An 18,984-nucleotide genomic window follows, 5' to 3' on the forward strand; every position below is an offset into this window, starting at 1 on the left:
CGCCCCACTGAAGTCTATGGGAGCCAGCTAGTGATTTGTACGAGGCAGCATGCCACGCTACAGAACACTACTATATGTAACACTGTAGCGGGACACATCTGCATATTCTGTGTGCAGCTGTATGTATCTAGATCTATCAAGAAAACACTTATATAGCATTGCATATGCAGATACAGCTACAGTCGCACACAAAATATAGGCATGCTACATGTTTTAATCAGCAGAATCTGCTTGTGGATTTGATTTGCATAGCAAAAAATAAAAAATAAAAAAGACACCCGATGAGAGTTGCATGGAAACTGTCTGCTCACGCCAGGCATCTCGCGGTGCATGGCGTATTGAGACTGTGTGTATGAGGACACATCTGTATAAACAACCAGTAAGCAAGCAGCATGTATGGAAAAAATGCTGCAAAGTAAGAATGCTTTCAAAAACAAAAAAGTGTTAATAGTTTATTTTTATGAATTAACAGAATGCAAAGTGAAAAAACAAGGAAAATCTAAATCAAATCAATATTTGGTGTGACCACCCTTTGCCTTCAAAAGAGTATCAATTATTCTAGGTACACTTGCACAAAGTTTTGTACAAACTCAGCAGGGAGGTTGTTCCAAACATCTTGGAGAACTAACCACAGATCTTCTGTGGATGTAGGCTTGCTCAAATCCTTCTGTCTCTTCATGTAATCCCAGACAGACTAAGGGGTCTATTCATGAAGCAGTCAAAAGTGTGGATAAGTGAGCCAGTAGAGAAGTTCCCCATGGCAAACAATTAGCATTGAAGTAACATTTATAATTTGCATACTATACAACTGTACGGAGCAGCTGAATGGTTGCCATGGGCAACTTCTCCACAGACTCACTTCTCCACTAGGGTGGCCAATCCTGGGCCATTTATTCAATCCTGGGATATCCAGGATTGGCTGCATTTCAAAGTTTCCCCCATCCCCCCGCCCAGATAAAATTACAACAAACTAAGCGAGCGGGTGGGAGGGACACTTCCCTCGCGTTCTGGCGGCTGGGCAGGCAGTGCGACGGTGAGGTGCCATGGCTGTGCAGCGTGCCGTAAAGTCAGAGGTAACGCTGCGCAGCTGCCGGATCTCACCGCCAGATCCAGGGGAGGTGAGCAGGGGGAGCCGGGCAGTTTCTGAGCGTCCTGAGGACGCTCAACACTGCCCGACATATCCAAAAATAGGCTGCTGGCCAATCCTGAAATCCCCGGGATTGGAAGCTCCAATCCCGGGATTGAATCCTGGTCAATTTTAGGCCGGGATCCCACCGATCCGATCCCGACTCTGACCACCCTATTCCCCACTTCATAAATAGGCCCCTAGATGATGTTGAGATCAGGGCCATATCATCACTTCCAGGACTCCTTGTTCTTCTTTATGCTGAAGATACTTGACATTGGCTGTATGTCTGGGGTTGTTGTCCTGTTTCAGAATAAACTTGGAGCCAATCAGACGCCTCCCTGATGGTATTGCATGATGGAGAAGTACCTGCCTGTATTTCTCCGCACTGAAGCACAAATAAATGGGCAACATGAAGGACTGTAGACGCAGTGGTCAGCCAAGGAAACTGCATCAGATGAAAAATACATCATGCTAACTTCCCTTCAAAATTGGAAGATGTCGAGCACTGCCATCAGCTCAGAACTGGCAGAAACCAGTGGAACCCAGATACACCCATCTACTGTTCTGAGAAGTCTGGCCAAAAATGGTCTTCATGGAAGAATTGCGTCCACAAAGCCATACCTTTGATGTGGAAACAAGGCCAAGCAACTCAACTATGCATGAAAACATAGGAACTGCGCTGCAGAAAAATGTCAGCTGGTGCTCTGGACTAATAAGTTAAAATTTTTAATATTTGGCTGTAACATAAGGCAGTTTGTTTGGCCGAAGGGCTGGAAAGCGGTACAGTAATGAGTGTCTGCAGGCAACAGTGAAGCATGGGGAGGTTCCTTGCAAGTTTAGGGCTGCATTTCAGCAAATGGAGTTTGGGATTTGGTTAGTATTAAAGGTGTCCTCAATGTCAGGTACTTATCTATCATGCAATAACATCAAGGAGGCATCTCATTAACTCCAAATTTATTCTGCAGCAGGACAACCACCCCAACATACAATCAATGTCATTAGGAACTATCTTCAGCATACAGAAGAGCAAGGAGTCCTGAAAGTGATATGTCCCCCACAGAGCACCAATCTCAACATCGATTCTGTCTGGGATTAAATGAAGAGACAGAAGGATTTGAGCAAGCCTACATCCACAGAAGATATGTGGTTAGTTATTAAAGACGTTTCGAACAACCTCCCTGCAAAAACTATGTGCGAGTGTACCTAGAAGCATTGATGCTGTTTTGAAGGCAAAGGGTTGTCACACCAAATATTGATTTGATTTAGATTTCTCCTCTGTATAGACAGATACAATCTACTGTGTGCGGTACAATATAGTGGGATCTCGGCTGTCGTATACAGACAGCGGCATCCTGCCTTCCGATATAGAAGCAGTGAGTCCCCTCATGGGCTCACTACGCTCACCACAGGTTCTATTCCCACTCAGTCGGACACGAATGCCACGTCTATGTGCTAACACCGGCCACCTGATCCAGCATTAGTAACTCTCCGGCTAACATCGGGAGTAAGACCCAGCGGGCTGGTGACGCTCAGTGGACACAAGTGCGGTTGACAGCCGCTCCTACCGCTGATACCTGCTGACGGACATACACGAATTACAGCCTGGGACCTATTGTTACCACTCTACAGGGGTCAGTTTCAAGTCGGAGAGCTGATCCCGGCGCATGAAGCATAGAACCAAATTGCTACCCTTCCACATACTAGAGTGGGTGGCACTGCTTATACTACCAGCTGAACGCAGTTTCTATTTATCTACTAGTCACATCAAGCTACTTTATACCTAAGTGCTTTCTCTATCATACTACATTGAGGCATAGGGCTATATGAAATGCCAGCTGTAATCACCGGGTACTACACACTCAAATTCAGTGTGTAAGCAAATCACTTGGAATAACTTGATATTTTACCCAGTAAAATTATAATTTTGCTGTGCTATTTAGGATAAATGTGTTTCATGTACAAAATATATTGATGTGCTAAACTATGTACTTAACCCCCGGGAGGTTTACCAATACTGTATTTTTTAATAAATATTTTTTATTGATATGTATTAAGCCCCACTTGGACTTATTTGTTCTATTGTCTGCCTTCTGGGGATTGGCATCTCCCCTGCCTAAGTGGCTGCTGATATACAGTGCCTTGCTAAAGTATTCACCCCCCTTGGCTTTTTACCTATTTTCTAACATTACAACCTGTAATTTCATTTTTTTGTTTTAATCTGAATTTGATGTGATGGATCTGCACAATAGTCTAAGTTCATAAAGTGAAATGAAAAAAAAAATGTATATAAAAAAATTTTTTTTTTTTCTAAATTCAAATTTTAAAACTGGCATGTGCATATGTATTCACCCCCTTTGCTATGAAGCCCCTCAAAAGTTCTGGTGCAACCAATTACCTTCAGAAGTCACATAATCAGTGAAAAAGTCCAACTGTGTGCAATCTAAGTGTCAAATTATCTGTCAGTATAAACACACCTTTTCTGAAAGGTCCCAGAGGCTTCAAAACCACTAAGCAAGAGGCATCACACTATGAAGACCAAGGAGCTCTCCAAACAAGTCAGGGACAAAGTTGTTGAGAAGTACAAGTCAGGGTTGGGTTATTAAAAAATATTAAAATCTTTGATGATCCCCCGGGAGCACCATCAAATCCATCATCTTCAAATAGAAAGAACATGGTACCACAACAAACCTGCCAAGAGAGGGCCAGTCACCAAAACTCACAGACCAGGCAAGGAGGGCATTAATCAGAGAGGCAGCACAGAGACCAAAGGTAACCCTGAAGGAGCTGCAGAGTTCCACAGCAGAGACTGGTGTATCTGCGCATGTGACCACAATAAGCCGTACACTCCATAGAGCTGGGCTTTATGGAAGAGTGGCCAGAGAAAAAAATTAGATTTTACTCACCGGTAAATCTATTTCTCGTAGTCCGTAGTGGATGCTGGGAACTCCGTAAGGACCACGGGAATAGCGGCTCCGCAGGAGACTGGGCACAACTAAAGAAAGCTTTAGGTCACCGGGTGTGCACTGGCTCCTCCCACTATGACCCTCCTCCAAGCCTCAGTTAGGACACTGTGCCCGGACGAGCTGACATAATAAGGAAGGATTTTGAATCCCGGGTAAGACTCTTACCAGCCACACCAATCACACTGTATAACTCGTGATACAATACCCAGTTTAACAGTATGAAAACAACTGAGCCTCTCAACAGATGGCTCAACAATAACCCTTTAGTCAACAGTAACTATGTACAAGTATTGCAGACAATCCGCACTTGGGACGGGCGCCCAGCATCCACTACGGACTACGAGAAATAGATTTACCGGTGAGTAAAATCTTATTTTCTCTGACGTCCTAGTGGATGCTGGGAACTCCGTAAGGACCATGGGGATTATACCAAAGCTCCCAAACGGGCGGGAGAGTGCGGATGACTCTGCAGCACCGAATGAGAGAACTCCAGGTCCTCCTCAGCCAGGGTATCAAATCTGTAGAATTTTGCAAACGTGTTTGCCCCTGACCAAGTAGCAGCTCGGCAAAGTTGTAAAGCCGAGACCCCTCGGGCAGCCGCCCAAGATGAGCCCACCTTCCTTGTGGAATGGGCTTTTACTGATTTAGGATGCGGCAGTCCAGCCGCAGAATGCGCCTGCTGAATTGTGCTACAAATCCAGCGAGCAATAGTCTGCTTAGAAGCAGGAGCACCCAGTTTGTTGGGTGCATACAGGATAAATAGCGAGTCAGTTTTCCTGACTCCAGCCGTCCTGGAAACATAAATTTTCAAGGCCCTGACTACGTCCAGCAACTTGGAATCCTCCAAGTCCCTAGTAGCCGCAGGCACCACAATAGGTTGGTTCAAGTGAAAAGCTGATACCACCTTAGGGAGAAACTGAGGACGAGTCCTCAATTCTGCCCTATCCATATGGAAAATCAGATAAGGGCTTTTACACGACAAAGCCGCCAATTCTGACACATGCCTGGCCGAAGCCAAGGCCAATAACATGACCACTTTCCACGTGAGATATTTTAGATCCACGGTTTTAAGTGGCTCAAACCAATGTGATTTTAAGAAACTCAACACCACGTTGAGATCCCAAGGTGCCACTGGAGGCACAAACGGGGGCTGAATATGCAGCACTCCCTTCACAAACGTCTGAACTTCAGGCAATGAAGCCAGTTCTTTCTGGAAGAAAATCGACAGAGCCGAGATCTGTACCTTAATGGAGCCTAATTTCAGGGCCATAGTCACTCCTGTTTGTAGGAAATGCAGAAATCGACCTAGTTGAAATTCCTCTGTTGGGGCCTTTTCGGCCTCACACCAAGCAACATATTTCCGCCATATGCGGTGATAATGCTTTGCAGTTACATCTTTCCTGGCTTTAATCAGCGTAGGAATGACTTCCTCCGGAATGCCCTTTTCCTTCAGGATCCGGCGTTCAACCGCCATGCCGTCAAACGCAGCCGCGGTAAGTCTTGGAACAGACAGGGCCCCTGCTGCAGCAGGTCCTGTCTGAGCGGCAGAGGCCATGGGTCCTCTGAGATCATCTCTTGAAGTTCCGGGTACCACGCTCGTCTTGGCCAATCCGGAACCACGAGTATTGTTCTTACTCCTCGTTTTCTTATTATCCTCAGTACCCTTGGTATGAGAGGCAGAGGAGGGAACACATAAACTGACTGGTACACCCACGGTGTCACCAGAGCGTCCACAGCTATCGCCTGAGGGTCCCTTGACCTGGCGCAATATCTCTCTAGTTTTTTGTTTAGGCGGGACGCCATCATGTCTACTTGTGGACGTTCCCATCGATTTACAATCAGCATGAAGACTTCTGGATGAAGTCCCCACTCTCCCGGGTGGAGGTCGTGCCTGCTTCCCAGTTGTCCACTCCCGGAATGAACACTGCTGACAGTGCTAGTACGTGATTTTCCGCCCATCGGAGAATCCTTGTGGCTTCTGCCATTGCCATCCTGCTTCTTGTGCCGCCCTGTCGATTTACATGGGCGACTGCCGTGATGTTGTCTGACTGGATCAGTACCGGCTGGTTTTGAAGCAGAGGCCTTGCCTGACTTAGGGCGTTGTAAATGGCCCTTAGTTCCAGAATATTTATGTGTAGGGAAGTCTCCTGACTCGACCATAGTCCTTGGAAGTTTCTTCCCTGTGTGACTGCCCCCCAGCCCCGAAGGCTGGCATCCGTGGTCACCAGGACCCAGTCCTGTATGCCGAATCTGCGGCCCTCTAGAAGATGGGCACTCCGCAGCCACCACAGCAGAGACACCCTGGTTCTTGGAGACAGGGTTATCAGGCGATGTATCTGAAGATGCGATCCGGACCACTGGTCCAACAGGTCCCACTGAAAGATTCTGGCATGGAACCTGCCGAAAGGAATTGCTTCGTAAGAAGCCACCATCTTTCCCAGGACCCGCGTGCAGTGATGCACCGATACCTGTTTGGGTTTCAGGAGGTCTCTGACTAGAGATGACAGCTCCTTGGCTTTCTCCTCCGGGAGAAACACTTTTTTCTGGACTGTGATTTTGGAATATTCAGAATCCAACCGTGCTGGTGTAGCACCTCCTGAGATAGTGCTACTCCCACCAACAACTGCTCCTTGGACCTCGCCTTTATTAGGAGATCGTCCAAATACGGGATAATTAAAACTCCCCTTCTTCGAAGGAGTATCATCATTTCCGCCATTACTTTGGTAAACACCCTCGGTGCCGTGGAGAGTCCAAACGGCAGCGTCTGGAATTGGTAATGGCAATCCTGTACCACAAATCTGAGGTACTCCTGGTGAGGATAGTAAATGGGGACATGCAGGTAAGCATCCTTGATGTCCAGGGATACCATGTAATCCCCCTCGTCCAGGCTTGCAATAACCGCCCTGAGCGATTCCATCTTGAACTTGAATTTTTTTATGTATGTGTTCAAGGATTTAAAATTTAAAATGGGTCTCACCGAACCGTCTGGTTTCGGTACCACAAACAGTGTGGAATAGTAACCCCGTCCTTGTTGAAGTAGGGGCACCTTGACTATCACCTGCTGGGAATACAGCTTGTGAATTGCCTCTAGCACAGCCTCCCTGCCTGAGGGAGTTGTCGGCAAGGCAGATTTTAGGAACCGGTGGGGTGGAGACGCCTCGAATTCCAGTTTGTACCCTTGAGATACTATTTGCAGGATCCAGGGATCCACCTGTGAGCGAGCCCACTGATCGCTGAAATTTTTGAGGCGGCCCCCCACCGTACCTGGCTCCGTCTGTGGAGCCCCACCGTCATGCGGCGGACTTGGAAGAAGCGGGGGAGGACTTTTGCTCCTGGGAACCTGCTGTTTGTTGCAGCCTTTTTCCCCTACCTCTGCCTCTGGACAGAAAGGACCCGCCTTTTCCACGCCTGTTTTTCTGAGTCCGAAAGGACTGTACCTGATAAAACGACGCCTTTTTAGGCTGTGAGGGAACATGGGGTAAAAATGCTGACTTCCCAGCAGTTGCTGTGGAAACTAGGTCCGAGAGACCATCCCCGAATAACTCCTCACCCTTATACGGCAAAACTTCCATGTGCCTTTTTGAATCTGCATCCCCTGTCCACTGGCGAGTCCATAAGCCTCTCCTAGCAGAAATGGACAGTGCACTTATTTTAGATGCCAGCCGGCAGATCTCCCTCTGTGCATCTCTCATGTATAAGACTGAGTCTTTTATATGCTCTATGGTTAGCAGAATAGTGTCCCTGTCTAGGGTGTCAATATTTTCTGACAGGGAATCTGACCACGCAGCGGCAGCACTGCACATCCATGCTGACCCAATAGCTGGTCTAAGTATAATGCCTGAGTGTGTATACACAGACTTCAGGATCGCCTCCTGCTTTCTATCAGCAGGTTCCTTGAGGGCGGCCGTATCCGGAGACGGTAGTGCCACCTTTTTAGACAAACGTGCGAGCGCTTTATCCACCCTAGGTGGTGTCTCCCAACGTGACCTATCCTCTGGCGGGAAAGGGAACGCCATTAGTAACTTCTTAGAGATTACCAATCTTTTATCAGGGAAAGCCCACGCTTCTTCACACACTTCATTTAATTCTTCTGATGGGGGAAAGACTACAGGTAGTTTTTTCTCCCCAAACATAATACCCTTTTTAGTGGTACCTGGGTTTATATCAGAAATGTGTAACACCTCTTTCATTGCTTCAATCATGCAACAAATGGCCTTAGTGGACATTAGACTAGACTCATCGTCGTCGACACTGGTGTCAGTATCCGTGTCGACATCCGCGTCTGCCATCTGAGGTAGCGGGCGTTTTAGAGCCCCCCTTTGAGACACCTGGACAGGCACGAGCTGAGAAGCCTGCTGTCCCGCATTCGGCATGTCGTCAAATTTTTTGTGTAAGGAGTCGACGCGTGCACGCAATTCCTTCCATAAGTCCATCCACTCAGGTGTCTGCCCCGCAGGGGGTGACATCCCTTCTATATGCAACTGCTCCGCCTCCACCTCATTATCCTCATCAAACATGTCGACACAGCCGTACCGACACACCGCACACACACAGGGAATGCTCTAACAGAGGACAGGACCCACAAAAGCCCTTTGGGGAGACAGAGTGAGAGTATGCCAGCACACACCAGAGCGCTATATAATGCAGGGACTAACTGAATTATGTCCCCTATAGCTGCTGTTATATATACTGCGCCTAAATTTAGTGCCCCCCCTCTCTTTTTTACTCTTTTCTGTAGTGTAGACTGCAGGGGAGAGCCAGGGAGCTTCCTTCCAGCGGAGCTGTGAGGGAGAAAAGGCGCCAGTGTGCTGAAGGAGATAGCTCCGCCCCTTTTTCGGGGACTATTCTCCCGTTTTTTTCTGGATTCTGGCAGGGGTAATTATCACATATATAGCCTCTGGGGCTATATATTGTGGTATTTTTGCCAGCCAAGGTCTTTTTATTGCTGCTCAGGGCGCCCCCCCCTAGCGCCCTGCACCCTCAGTGACCAGAGTGTGAAGTGTGTATGAGGAGCAATGGCGCACAGCTGCAGTGCTGTGCGCTACCTTGGTGAAGACAGATGTCTTCTGCCGCCGATTTTCCGGACCTCTTCTTACTTCTGGCTCTGTAAGGGGGACGGCGGCGCGGCTCCGGGACCGAACACCAAGGCCAGTTCCATGCGGTCGATCCCTCTGGAGCTAATGGTGTCCAGTAGCCTAAGAAGCCCAAGCTAGCTGCAAGCAGGTAGGTTCGCTTCTTCTCCCCTTAGTCCCTCGCTGCAGTGAGCCTGTTGCCAGCAGGTCTCCCTGTAAAATAAAAAACCTAAATATATACTTTCTTTCTAGAAGCTCAGGAGAGCCCCTAGTGTGCATCCAACCTCGGCCGGGCACAAAATCTAACTGAGGCTTGGAGGAGGGTCATAGTGGGAGGAGCCAGTGCACACCAGGTGACCTAAAGCTTTCTTTAGTTGTGCCCAGTCTCCTGCGGAGCCGCTATTCCCGTGGTCCTTACGGAGTTCCCAGCATCCACTAGGACGTCAGAGAAAAGACATTACTTAGTGTTAAAAATAAGAATGCACGTTTTGAGTTTACCAAAAGGCATGTGGACGACTCCTCAAATGTATGGAGGAAGGTGCTCTGGTCAGAGGAAACTAAAATTAAACCTTTCGGCCACCAAGGAAAATGCTATGTCTGGCACAAACCCAACACATCCCATCACCCCAAGAACACCATCCTGATAATGAAACATGGTGGTGGCAGCATCATGCTGTGGGGATGATTTTCAGCAGCAGGGACTGGGAAACTGTTTCGAATCGAGGGAAAGATGGATGGTGCTATATACAGGGATATTCTAGGGGCAAAACCTGTTTCAGTCTGCCTGTGATTGGAGACTGGGACGGAGGTTCACCTTCCAGCAGGACAATGACCCGAAGCATACTGCTAAAGCAACACTCGAGTGGTTTAAGGGGAAACATTTAAACGTGTTGGAATGGCCTAGTCAAAGCCCAGATCTCAATCCAATTGAGAATCTGTGGTCAGACTTGAAGATTGCTGTTTACAAGCGGAAACCATCCAACATGAAGGAGCTGGAGCAGTTTTGCCTTGAGGAATGGGCAAAAATCCCAGTGGCAAGCTCATAGAGACTTATCCAAAGCAACTTGCAGCTGTAATTGCTGCAAAAGGTGGCTCTACAAAGTACTGACTTTCAGGGGGTGAATAGTTATGAACGATGAAGTTTTCTGTTATTTTGTCCTATTTGTTGTTTGCTTCACAATTAAAAAAAACCCATCTTCAAAGTTGTAGGCATGTTCTATGAATGAAATGATGCAAACCTTCAAACAATCCATTTTAATTCCAGGTTGTGAGGCAACAAGACATAAAAAATGCAAAGGGGGGTGAATACTTTAGCAAGGCACTGTACAGATTAGGTCAAATACTCCTAGCTATAGCGCCAAAGACCACTCTTTGTTTTATTGGCCAATTACTATACTTTACACCAGTGGTTCTCAAACTGTGTGCCGTGGCAGGGGTGCCTTGGATAGGTGGTCCAGGAACAATTCAAATTATTTATGGTCAACGTAATAGGCAAAACCAGTGCTTGTGGCTGTCAATCATAAACTTAGGTGTACATTCAATTTCGACCTATTCAATACAGTCTCATTTTTTCCGACCAGTTGGGAAATCCGTCTTGGCGGAAAGCATGTGGATCGGCGGAATAGCTGCCGAACCGCGTGCTGCTGTCGGAAACTGCCAAATCCGACAGGTTTCGGTCCCGTTTCCGACAATGTCAAATCGGACTGACATATCGGGAACGGACAAATCCTGGCCGTCCTATTGAATAACCCATGTCGGATCCTTTCTGACAAATGCATGTCGGAAGGAATCCGACAATAATTGAATATACCCCTATGTGGACAACAGAAGTGACTCTTGTCACAAGTGAAAGACAATTCACTTAATTTAATATTTCTTTCTAAATTCTTGAATAAGAATCACGCCTATGGGGTGCAGTGAAAAAAATTCCAATACTCTAGGGTGCAGTGTTTCAAAAAAGTTTGGGAACTACTGCTTTACACTTTTAAAGCTCTAATGTAAAAAATTATAATAATAATAATAATAATAATAATAATAACAACAACAACAACAACAACCACCACCACAACAACAACATAACCCCCCACACTTTTCTGTAATAGAACTGCAACACCTCCCATTTAAATAGCAGTGCTACAACTACCAGGCAGTTGGAGCATTTCACTCCGTACGTCAGCTGCTCACACTCAACTAGGCTGTTTTTAGAGTTGATCCATATGGTCAGGAAGCAGCTGGAAGCAATGACTGATCTGCTGACGTTACATACCAGTGTTGGCTGAAAAAGGTGGGTATAGTTTGTGTGTGACTCGGGAGAATATTTTAGGTACACAAATGAATCCCAGCTCAAAGCCTCCTAAAGCACTACAGGCATAACAAAGGACTGCTGCAAAGAATTCTAATAGTGTTTCAGATGAAATATAAATATATATTGTACTGAACACACAAATAGATAAGATAGTATGTTTTAAACAAAACCTTCTTTAACATGACAGAATTGATTATACATTCCATGCAACTATCCCATGTCACACAATAGATGGACATGGTTATTAAAAATGGGTATCATACCTCCCAACATGACCCGCTCCAGAAGGGACACAATGCTCTGCTTCTGGACTTCTCTCTTGATGTATGATTACCGGCACCTGTGTTGAACAGGCTAATGGATAAGAAAGGTGTTTCAGCACAGGTGATATCAATCATACATTAAGAGGGAAGTCCAGGTGCAGAGAATTCTGTCCCTCCTGGAGAGGGTCATGTTGGGAGGTATGGGGTATTAAAGAATAAAATGACAACATTTGTTTAATTATCGAACCAATTTTCTGTTTGCTGCTGGAATTCTCTGCTGTAAATATTAAGATGAATGAGGTGATTAAGCGAGACCACAAAAGTATATGTCAATGAATAACGGCAGTGAATACAATCTGTGTTTCAGTTAATTGTCGCTAATAGAGAATTTTTAACTGAGAATACAGGTCAGCAATTTTCACTGACAAACAGCAATGTTTTATCCCCACACAAATTAGGTTATTAAAAAGTACAAGCTGAAGATTTCTACAAATAAAATGTTTAGCACTTCACACCAGCGATTATCTTCGACTGGCAGAATTGAACCCAGTGAATGAAAAGATCATTGTAGCAGCTTCTTTCAAAACCACAAGAACATTATTTGGAGATTACCTGTTTTCAACAGCAAAAAATTGATGTGGAAAAATTGGTCATAAAAATGAAGTCACTAGGGAACCGTAGTTGGAAGAATATGTATTACCGCATATGCATTTACTACTAACTGATCTACCAGTTCTTCGCACAGGAGTTTCTGATTTCCACGGTTGTAAATATAAATGAGTGTTAAAAACATGGTTAATCTACAGATGTAAATTTGAGACGTCTTAAATGTAAGTAAATATGAATCCATGGTTCTTGGTGTTACCCGAGGAGCACCCGTAGCAGATACGGTAAAAAGTGACAGGACCATTTTTGTAGTTGATAAAATTCTACACAATCCAAATTTTGATCCAATTGTCCGTTTGGGTGTTATCATTCACGCAACGCAAGCCATGCATCGGTAATGACGTCATTATGTCAACCCACTGTTCCTTTAGGGGGAGGTTTATTAAAAATCTAATGAGGTAGTTTTCCTATTTACCACCTGCAGAATACCTATGTTACATTTTAGCTTCCTAACATATCGAGAAGTAAAAGAATTGTTGATGAGTCAGTCACTCAGCGAGGGCTTTCGCATTATTATATATACACATATACATATTTATATTATACACAAAATAAATATATATATATATATATATATATATATATATATATATATATGTATATATATATATATATATATATATATATATATATATATATATATATAGTGTGGGGGGATAAGGGTACCGGCGACTTGTGTTGTTTGGAATGCAATCACTAAAACTTAAATTTATGAGCCAAAAAATATAATAATAATACAAACAAGTTTTTAATAACACATAAAAAAGTGGAATAAGACATAAAAAAAATTCTAAATATTGGTAAAAACATATAGGTCTTAGTAAAAGGTAAGGAGTTCTGACTTAACTTAAAATAGGCAAGGGGGTCAATGCAGGGAACCCAGCGCGTTTCGTCACACCAGAATTCTTCAAGGGGTAGGGATAGAGTGAGATAGCATGCCTATTTATACCCCTGGCATACTAATTAGTCATGTGATTCAATAGAAACGTTTAACCTAAAAGCAATCAAGGACACTCAATCAAGACATGGCCTAAGGCAATAAAGGTCACTGTGGACATGTTTACACTGAAAACGAGTGGTTAATAGGGCGCAAACACTGTTAAAAACGTTCAAAACTGTAAAATTGTAATAAAGTGCGGCACTTCCGCCCCACTTCCGGTGACGGAGGTAGCGCGTCACGTGACTCCGGGTACTTCCGCCCACTTCCGGTTCGCTAGTGCGCATGCGCCGGCGGCGTTCCTCGTTCACTGCGCATGTGCCTGCAGCATCTCCTAGGTAGCAGCAGTCTATGTTCAGGTCTCAATGTGGTAAATGTCCTTCCGATTGAGTACTGCGGCAGCCATATTGTTATAGGGAAAACTCCATAGAGAATAAAGGAAATGTTTTTATACGTTGTTTTTACTCATTAGCACTGGTCTCCACGAAAGTGGTTATAGTTTAAATGTGATTTTCACGTTTGTTATGTTTTGATGTCATGTTTACTGGTCCCCATGGCAACGTGTCCTCAACCCCCTGTGTTTACATCCGCGGCGGCCGCGACGTCCGGACACGGAGTGACGTCACTCCTGGAAGGCGGGGTTTGCCATACCCGGAAGTGCGGGTGCCGTGGAACGGGACGCCACTGCCCGCGGCGGGGGCTGGCGGGCCTGGGGAAGGTAAGTTATTTAAAATAAGAATTTACTTACCGATAATTCTATTTCTCGGAGTCCGTAGTGGATGCTGGGGTTCCTGAAAGGACCATGGGGAATAGCGGCTCCGCAGGAGACAGGGCACAAAAAAGTAAAGCTTTTACCAGATCAGGTGGTGTGCACTGGCTCCTCCCCCTATGACCCTCCTCCAGACTCCAGTTAGGTACTGTGCCCGGACGAGCGTACACAATAAGGGAGGCAATTTGAATCCCGGGTAAGACTCATACCAGCCACACCAATCACACCGTACAACTTGTGATCTAAACCCAGTTAACAGTATGATAACAGAAAGAGCCTCTTAAAGATGGCTCCTTAACAATATAACCCGAATTTGTTAACAATAACTATGTACAGTATTGCAGATAATCCGCACTTGGGATGGGCGCCCAGCATCCACTACGGACTCCGAGAAATAGAATTATCGGTAAGTAAATTCTTATTTTCTCTATCGTCCTAAGTGGATGCTGGGGTTCCTGAAAGGACCATGGGGATTATACCAAAGCTCCCAAACGGGCGGGAGAGTGCGGATGACTCTGCAGCACCGAATGAGAGAATTCCAAGTCCTCTTTTGCCAGGGTATCAAATTTGTAGAATTTTACAAACGTGTTTTCCCCCGACCACGTAGCTGCTCGGCAGAATTGTAATGCCGAGACCCCTCGGGCAGCCGCCCAAGATGAGCCCACCTTCCTTGTGGAATGGGCCTTAACAGATTTAGGCTGTGGCAGGCCTGCCACAGAATGAGCAAGTTGAATTGTGTTACAAATCCAACGAGCAATCGTCTGCTTAGAAGCAGGGGCACCCAACTTGTTGGGTGCATATAGTATCAACAGCGAGTCAGATTTTCTGACTTCAGCCGTCCTTGAAATGTATATTTTTAAGGCTCTGACAACGTCCAACAACTTGGAGTCCTCCAAGTCGCCAGTGGCCGCAGGCACCACAATAGGTTGGTTCAGGTGAAACGCTGATACCACCTTAGGGAGAAAATGCGGACGAGTCCTCAGTTCTGCCCTATCCGAATGGAAGATTAGATAAGGGCTTTTATAAGATAAAGCCGCCAATTCAGATACTCTCCTGGCGGAAGCCAGGGCCAGTAACATAGTCACTTTCCATGTGAGATATTTAAAATCCACCTTTTTCAATGGTTCAAACCAATGGGATTTGAGGAAATCTAAAACTACATTTAGATCCCACGGTGCCACCGGAGGCACCACAGGAGGCTGTATATGCAGTACTCCTTTAACAAAAGTCTGTACCTCAGGAACTGAGGCCAATTCTTTTTGGAAGAATATTGACAGGGCCGAAATTTGAACCTTAATAGATCTCAATTTGAGACCCATAGACAATCCTGATTGTAGGAAATGTAGGAAACGACCCAGTTGAAATTCCTCCGTCGGAACACTCCGATCCTCGCACCACGCGACATATTTTCGCCAAATGCGGTGATAATGTTTCGCGGTGACTTCCTTCCTTGCCTTAATCAAGGTAGGAATGACTTCTTCTGGAATGCCTTTCCCTTTTAGGATCTGGCGTTCAACCGCCATGCCGTCAAACGCAGCCGCGGTAAGTCTTGAAAGAGACAGGGACCCTGTTGTAGCAGGTCCCTTCTCAGAAGTAGAGGGCACGGGTCGTCCGTGACCAACTCTTGAAGTTCCGGGTACCAAGTCCTTCTTGGCCAATCCGGAGCCACTAGTATTGTTCTTACTCCTCCTCACCGTATAATCTTCAATACCTTTGGTATGAGAGGCAGAGGAGGAAACACATATACTGATTTGTACACCCAAGGTGTTACCAGTGCGTCCACAGCTATTGCCTGTGGATCTCTTGACCTGGCGCAATACTTGTCCAGTTTCTTGTTGAGGCGAGACGCCATCATGTCTACCATTGGTCTTTCCCAACAGTTTACTAGCATGTGGAAGACTTCTGGATGAAGACCCCCCTCTCCCGGGTGAATATCGTGTCTGCTGAGGAAGTCTGCTTCCCAGTTGTCCACGCCCGGGAAGAACACTGCTGACAGTGCTATTACGTGATTCTCCGCCCAGCGAAGAATCTTGGTAGCTTCTGCCATTGCACTCCTGATTCTTGTGCCGCCCTGTCTGTTTACATGGGCGACCGCCGTGATGTTGTCCGACTGAATCAACACCGGTTTTCCTTGCAGGAGTGGTTCCGCCTGGCTTAGAGCATTTTAGATTGCTCTTAGTACCAGAATGTTTATGTGAAGAGACTTTTCCAGGTTCGTCCATACCCCCTGGAAGTTTCTTCCTTGTGTGACTGCTCCCCAACCTCTCAGGCTGGCGTCCGTGGTCACCAGGATCAAATCCTGTATGCCGAATCTGCGGCCCTCCAATAGATGAGCCTTTTGCAACCACCACAGAAGATATACCCTTGTCCTTGGCGACAGGGTTATTCGCAGGTGCATCTGAGGATGCGACCCTGACCATTTGTCCAACAGATCCCTTTGGAAAATTCTTGCATGGAATCTGCCGAATGGAATTGCTTCGTAAAAAGCCACCATTTTTCCCAGGACTCTTGTGCATTGATGTACAGACACCTTTCCTGGTTTTAGGAGGTTCCTGACAGGTCGGATAACTCCTTGGCTTTTTCCTCGGGAAGAAAAACCTTTTTCTGAACCGTGTCCAGAATCATCCCTAGGAACAGCAGACGTATCGTCGGAAAACAGCTGCGATTCTTGGAATATTTAGAATCCAGTCGTGCCGTCGAAGAACTACTTTAGATAGTGCTCTTCCGACCTCCAACTGTTCTCTGGAACTTGCCCTTTTTAGGTCGTGCAAGTAAGGGATAATTTAGATGCCTTTTTTCTTTGAAGAAACATCTTTTCGGCCATTACCTTGGTAAAAAGGCCCGGGGTGCCGTGGATAATTCAAACGGCATCGTCTGAAACTGATATTGACAGTTCTGTACCACGAACCAGAGGTACCCTTGATGAGAAGGACAAAATTTGGACATGGAGGTAATCCTTGATGTCCAGGGACACCATATAGTCCCCTTTTTTCCGGTTCGCTATCACTGCTCTGAGTGACTTTATCTCGATTTGAACCTTTTATGTAAGTGTTCAAAACATTTTAGATTTAGACTATGTGTCACCAAGCCGTCTGGCTTCAGTACCACAATATAGTGTGGAAAAATAATACCCTTTTCCTTGTCGTAGGAGGGGTACTTTGATTATCACCTGCTGGATATACAGCTTGTGAATTGTTTCCAATGCTGCCTCCCTGTCGGAGGGAGCCGTTGGCAAAGCAGACTTCAGGAACCTGCGAGGAGAAGATGTCTCGACTCTCCAATCTTTACCCCTGGGATAATACTCGTACGATCTAGGGGTCAACTTGCGAGTGATCCCACTGCGCCCTGAGACTCTTGAGACTACCCCCCCACCTTGAGTCCGCTTGCACGGCCCCAGCGTCATGCTGAGGACTTGGCAGACGCGGTGGAGGGCTTCTTTTCCTGGGAAAGGGCTGCCTGCTGCAGTCTACTTCCCTTACCTCTATGTCTGGGCAGATATGACTGGCCTTTTGCCTGCATGCCCTCATGGGAAAGGAAAGATTGAGGCTGAAAAGACGGTGTCTTTTTTAGCTGAGATGTAACTTGGGGTAAAAAAGGTTGGATTTCCCAGCTGTTGCTGTGGTCCCCAGGTCCGATGGACCGACCCCCAAATAACTCCTTCCCTTTATACAGCAATACTTCCATCTGCCGTATGGGATCTGTATCACCTGACCACTGTCGTGTCCCTGACATCTTCTGGGAGATATGGACAACGCACTTATCTTGATGCCAGAGAGCAAATATCCCTCTGTGCATCTCACATACATATATATAGAATGCATCCTATTAAATGCTGTACATGAATAAAATATTTTCAGTCAGGGAATCCGACCAAGCCAACCCAGCACTGCATCTCCAGGCTGATGGCGATCGCTGGTCGCAGTATAACCACCGTATGTGTGTATATACTTTTTAGGATATTTTTCCAGCTTCCTATCAGCTGGCTCCTTGAGGGCGGCCGTATCTGGAGACGGTAACGCCACTTGATAAGCGTGTGAGCGCCTTATCACCCTAAGGGGTGTTTCCCAACGTACCCTAATTTCTGGCGGGAAAGGGTATAACGCCAATATTTGCTATCGGGGTAACCCTACGCATCATCACACACTTCATTTTATTTTATCTGATTCAGGAAAAACTACACGTAGTTTTTTCACTCCCACATAATACCCTTTCTTGTGGTACTTGTAGTATCAGAAACACGTAACACCTCCTTCATTGCCCTTAACGTGTGGCCCTAATGAGAAATACGTTTGTTTATTCACCGTCGACACTGTATTCAGTGTCCGTGTCTGTGTCTGTGTCGACCGACTGAGGTAAATGGGCGTTTTTTAAAAACCCCTGACGGTGTTTCTGAGACGCCTGGACCGGTCCTAATAGATTGTCGGCCGTCTCATGTCGTCAACCGACCTTGCAGCGTGTTGACATTCTCACGTAATTCTCTAAATAAGCCATCCATTCCGGTGTCGACTCCCTAGAGAGTGACATCACCATTACAGGCAATTTCTCCGCCTCCTCACCAACATCGTCCTCATACATGTCGACACACACGTACCGACACACAGCACACACACCGGGAATGCTCTGACAGAGGACAGGACCCACTAGCCCTTTGGGGAGACAGAGGGAGAGTCTGCCAGCACACACCAAAAACGCTATAATTATATAGGGACAACCTTATATAAGTGTTTCTCCCTTATAGCATCTTTTATATATATACAATATCGCCAAAATCAGTGCCCCCCCTCTCTGTTTTAACCCTGTTTCTGTAGTGCAGTGCAGGGGAGAGCCTGGGAGCCTTCTCTCCAGCTTTTCTGTGAGAGAAAATGGCGCTGTGTGCTGAG

At 46.1% G+C, this 18,984-nt stretch overlaps 1 protein-coding gene across 3 annotated transcripts in view; it reads right to left on the bottom strand.

Annotated features, from left to right (window-relative positions):
- DNAJC7 (DnaJ heat shock protein family (Hsp40) member C7) overlaps nucleotides 1-18,984 on the bottom strand; it is a 207,660-nt gene that overhangs the window by 96,245 nt on the left and 92,431 nt on the right. The gene's annotated exons all lie outside the window — the stretch shown is intronic.

Source organism: Pseudophryne corroboree, chromosome 3 (genome assembly GCF_028390025.1).
Source record: "Pseudophryne corroboree isolate aPseCor3 chromosome 3, aPseCor3.hap2, whole genome shotgun sequence".
Lineage (NCBI taxonomy): Eukaryota > Metazoa > Chordata > Amphibia > Anura > Myobatrachidae > Pseudophryne > Pseudophryne corroboree.